Source organism: Chanodichthys erythropterus, chromosome 17, assembly GCF_024489055.1.
Source record: "Chanodichthys erythropterus isolate Z2021 chromosome 17, ASM2448905v1, whole genome shotgun sequence".
NCBI classification, from domain to species: Eukaryota; Metazoa; Chordata; class Actinopteri; order Cypriniformes; family Xenocyprididae; genus Chanodichthys; species Chanodichthys erythropterus.
In genome coordinates, this window is record NC_090237.1 from 38,423,377 (window position 1) to 38,429,376 (window position 6,000).

The window sequence follows — 6,000 nt, forward strand, 5'->3', positions numbered from 1 at the left end:
AGAAGAGACACCACCCAAAAAGAGGACAGAATTTTCCTTAGTTTTCCATCTTCTTCATAATTCTAGTGACTGCTCTGAAATTGAGACCATTTTACCAATCGTACATTTAAAATGATACCAAACATGAAAAGGGAAAAACAATAAATACACAAGTTTCATTATACGTGTTGAATAACTTTCAGTCAGGGGGAAGGAGAGTTTGTGTGTGTGTGTGTGTGTGTGTGTGTGTGTGTGTGTGTGTGTGTGTGTGTGTGTGTGTGTGTGTGTGTGTGGTGGGGGGAGACGTTGTCCTTTTGGAGTTAGGGCAAGGCGTTGCCCCTTGCTATTTCTCTGAGATCTTCTTCTCTGGCCGAGTTTTATTGCTTTATTGCAGGATGCTTGGTCTCAGTTTTCATTTAGCAGGAAAATCAAGCCATACAACACAAATAATACAGCCAAAATTTTACTTATAAAGAAAATATGTAATGTTACACAGAAGAAAACCTACTATTATTAGTGTAGCATGGAGACTGCCATTATGCTCATTGTTTCTCTTTGGTTCATTGAAAAAAACTGACTAAATTGGCCAAAATATTCTTCTTCAAAATCTTTATATATATATATATATATATATATATATATAATTTGAAGTTAATGATCCCGACTGTTGCGTCACAGTTGGTGTTATGTTGAGATTCACCTGTTCTTCAGAGGTCTTTTAAACAAATGAGATTTATATGAGTGATTTACTGTTTCATGCGAAATGTGTTTTTGTTTCGAACTAAACTGCCAGTGTGAAAATACCCTAAACTTAACTTTGTTTAAAAATTGTTTTAACCACTGCCATGAGTTTGGGGAGTAACTAAATGACTATTGACTGATATGATTGGTAGCATTTACATTTCAGATGATTGCACATTTCAGCTTTAAATATGTAGAGCAGCATTAAGAGTTCAAGATTATCATTAATGCATTTTTTTTTTTTCTAGGCCAAATGGATATCTGCAAAGCTGCAGGAGTGTATTTTTATATTTAAAAATACTGAATATTTTAACATTTTATTTTAACTATTTAAATTTTGTTTTAATGCTTATTTAGAAATATAAATGTTTTATTTAAAATAATTATTTTTTGTTGTTGTTGTTTACATTTACATCAACAAAGTTAGAAATGCATAAAACTTCTTTCTGAACTATATGACAAAGCATTATTTTAACATCATGTAAACATCCAAATCATCATTGTAGGGCCTCGCTCGACAGAACTTACCAATGACTTTATCAATGAACAACATGACCAAACAAAGCTTCATTTTGACCAACAGGTCCATTTCCTGACCTCCAGCGTTAACAGGAATGATTTCTCTCACTAAACCCTCTTGTATTATCGGATGGAACAGGAAAACACCCATCAACGGATTTAAAGACGAATCTATACCTCATTTGTGTTGAGCAATCCATTTTGACCCGGTCACTTGTGACTCCGGTCGCTGTTTAATGACTCTATGCTTACAGACTCAATCTTGAATTTCAAATGAACAGTCATTAAGAGATCATTTTAAACTATATTCAGAATAACACATGCTCTGATGTGATTACTAACATGTTGGATTCGATGCATTATATGTTTGTATTCTCTTATGCATTTTCTTTCTCTTGTAATCACTGTTTAATTAGGTCAGTGGTCAGTTTAGTTCTAACTACTGGATATAATTTTCTCTGTTAATCTGTGCGCATGAGAAATTCGGTATCAGAAAATTATTAGAAAACTTTATAAGGTTGCTAATAAAACATCACAGGATTAAGCCCCACGGACATCACAATCAATGGACAATAGACGGGGCGGGTCTAATCTCCGTAGCAACGTCTCATTGGAGGATCGCATCTGAAGGATGGAGCCAACTTGCCACTTTAAAACTATGCTGTCCGAACAAGCTAGTCGTCGAAGTGGTGAGTTAAAGTTGAAGCCCAGTAGCTGAAGCACCGCTACTTTGACCACGGCTGAAAAGTCGCTTGGATCATGCTGAAAAGAAGAAGTTGAGAAGATCCTTTACCGGGGCTGATTTTCCATCTAACAGTCGCCGACTTCATCCACGAGCCGCGCAGCTGACCATTCAACAGCCGTCACATCCAGACTCCAAAACACTCTGTGAAATATCTGACCAAAGTCTCCCAAGAAGAGAGCCGCTCAAGCCAGACGCTCAGAACAGCGCGTTTCACCAGCCGGCAACGTCCTTCAAAGCTTCCGCGCAACCCAACGAAGGGCTTCCCCGAGAGACGTCACCTCAAAGACAGCCAATCCGAGCCGGGATCCCGCTGCGTCCGAAAACCTAGGTAGCTGTCTTGCTGCCTCACTATCTTATAAGAGAATGACTTGTACGGCAGCGTTTGTGCATGAAGGCACCTCACGAAATTGATTTCGGACAGACTTCTGAGGCAGCGTAACAGTTTAATGATCTACAGCAAAATAGAGTGAGCTTTGGTGAGAACTAAACAAATATTTAATTACTACAGTAGTAATTTCTCGATAGAAATGATATCAAAATTGAAATATGTTGATCAAAATCGTACATTTATACACAAACTGAGCAGCAAACGCAACCTTCGGACGCCATCTTTATTTTTCTAGCTCAACTGTCACAGAATGGAAAGCACAGGATTGTGGGATATCAAAGGCAGCTAAGGATACATCTATGCTTCCTTCAAAAATCGATCTGAGGAAGGTATCTCATGAGAGAGGAAGTGAAGCTAACATTGGATTCGGACGTGCCTTGATGCCTTCTTACCTTGAAATGTGTCCTCGGAAGGCAGCATTTTTCATTTTTCGGACGCAGCCCAAGAGTCACGGAACAACCCGATTAACGGACAGGTAAAACTCAGTATTTAGTTTATTAAAATTGGCTTTAGTTACGTTTAGCTTAGTTACAAGCTAACTCAACCCCTATTGTGGGTGTTTTTCTTTTTAAGTAACTTATGAGCTGTTCCCTGACTGGTACTTTGCACTTCACCTGGTCCTTGAGGGTCCCAGCGCACATCTGTATTTCTGGGTACTTCAGGACCAGGGTTGGGGAAACGCTGATCTAATCTGTTGCACTTTAAACTGTCTAATCTGTCTGTCCTATGCACTTTGAGATTTGTTTAGCTCCATTTCATCTTTTGATATGCAGTATGAGTTTTGTTACATATTGTGTTACATAAAATACCTTATCCTCATTTACACTGAATTTTACCTCATTTTTTATTATTATTATTTTTTCATTCATAATTGCATTAAAAAGGACTATATATGCAAGATGTATATAATGTTAACTGAGGTGAGTTTAAGTCAGCAGTGATAAAAAAAAATGGTAATGTAAACATGCTCAAATCCGATGCACATTTGCCATTTTATTTCTTTGTTGTTGTTTTTTTTGGTGGTTGAGATTCCCCCTTCCATATGTAAAGCACTTTGAGTACCCAATAAATGTAAGGAATTATTGTAATTTTCATTTCAAAGTGTCAAACATGGTTTTTTTTTTAAATCTTTGTCTTTGTTTCATCTTTCACACTTGCACTGTATAGTGTTTTCATAGTGTGTTTTCATCTTTCTTTTGTACTGTTTTCTATGCTGTGAAGTTGCCATAGTTTGACATTGCACATGTACAGTTATATTTTATGCAAATAAAGCACTAAGCTGTCTGATTGCTCTCCATACAAATGGTCTCATTCACCATGAATTAATTTGATTGACTATGTCAATGTCAAATGTTTCAGCTATTTTGCCTTCGTCGGTGTCAATGTGAGATCCAGTAAATGAGCTTGTCAAAAATTATATGCAATAAATAATTTTTTTTTTTTTTATCCAAGGTTTTTGAACTATTTTTAAAATTCATACTAAAACATATAGCAGAATCAAAATATGGCCTTTTCTTTCCATTTTTATACTAAGAATTATACTGGATGCCAGGCCCGGTTCTAGGATTGCGTGACTGGGGGGGCATTTAGAAAACTTGGTGGGGCAGCATAATATAATTTATGATTCATAGGTTTATGATCTCCCTACCCCCTTTTAACTACTAAACAGTTTCCTCCATTTTTCAGATTTTCCCGATTAATAACCGCTTCAAATTTAATATTAGCTAATCACAAAAGTACTTTCTATAATTCTGAAATTGAAACATTAGTTTTTTTGACTATTTAGTTAGTACAACTGTTTAATTGGACTGTTTAGAGACTTTTGGTCTAAGATACGAATGGCTTAAAATTACAATTAATTTGATTACTTTATTTTCTAAATATTACATAACTTTTGGTATAATAATGGAAGATTAACACATTCAGTGTCTACTGAACAATATTTTCATTTTGGGAAAATGTTATATTCATGTTATATTAATTTACTGTAAGTTCCTTAAAACAAAGCCAATGTTTTCTGTTTTGCAGAAAGAATTTAGGATTTACTCTAAATCTTTAAGAATGGTCAGATTTAAAAGTGGAAGAAGACAACTTTTTTTAAACCATTAGAAGACCTGGTTGCATGATTTCCTTTTTCGTGTTTTATTATATATTGTGGACTATATGTAAACATCTCATAATAATACATTTTTGTTGCAGTGCCAAAAAACAAAACAAAACAAAAAACAATTTTTGATCTCACTTATTTATTTTTTAAAATATTGGTATTTTGCAGATTCTGAAAGGTATCACATCAAATAATACTGTTCAACAAATAGCGCAATATGCTGATAGAATATTTTAGAGCTGAACATAACTTAGCAAAACTATTTTATATTTTACTATAATAGTTACATCTATATATTTTTTTTTGGCTTTTAATTTATTAATTTTCAAGATTTTTCATGACTTGGAAATCACATTTTTAAAATTCCAAGCTACATTTCCAAGTGTTCCATGATCATGTAGCAATAACGGTGTGCTCGTTTAAATATTGACTAGAGTGCATTTATAAAGGAGCTGCATGTCATCTGCTCAAGTGATTGTCAATGGCCGTCTTGAGAAGTGATCAGCTAAGGTGTGTCTTGGAAAACTGCTTAAAAAAAGGATGTGGATGAGGACATGAATGCTTTTTACAAGTTGAAATCTTGTAATTATGGCAATTCTAGCATGGTGTGAGTGAGCACCTGAAGAGCTGAGCATGTCTGTGAGGGAGAACTGTAAAAGGATGCGCGCTGCGAGGCGCGCCAGAAAAATACAACCACACAATGTTTCTAGTAATTCGCGTATAAACTAATTTAGTGTTTATATATTTTTTACATTTTGAGTGCTATCACAAAAAAATTTGTATCCTGGGGATGTTGGAGGGGCACAAGAGAAATCTGGGGGGGCATTGCCCCTCCTAGCCCCCCCCCTATACCCGGCCCTGCTGGATGCAGAATTATAATTATATCATTTCAGTTCACCGTCATATACCTCAACAACCTGCAGGAGGCAACATAGATGTTGAACAAAACATAACAAATAACATAACACACATAAAAAAACATTTGTTTAACAAAGGGTTATGACACTTACACGTTTTGTCTATCAAGATAATCTTTACAAGTTAACACAACATTTATACATTTTGAAGCCTAAATAAAGTGGTCAGATATAAAAGGCTAACAGTAGGCTATAAACGGACTACAGCACATTATGGTCGCGGATCAACGTCATCACCACCAAGCTTCCTCAAACTTTATTTAGAAAACAACTTTATTTAAAGACATGCTCACTGATTATGATCTGCGCTGTGTATGAATACTTATCCACTTTTTCATGAGAAATGCTGTCCAAATGTCCCGTTTTTAATGATGACGTCTAAAGTCCTCGCCAAAGGAAGTAGTCCCTTTTAGCAACTTGTTAGCAACCGCCGATTTTAAGACACAGTTAAAGTTTTAAAAAAATCACAAGTGGGTTATAACTGGTGTGTTTTATGTTATAGATCAAAACGTGAAAGCATTTAGAGGCTTTGTTAACCACAGACCTTATTTCAGGCGATTTAGCAAAAACCCATTCAAAAAACCCATAGACTTTACAGCGTTGG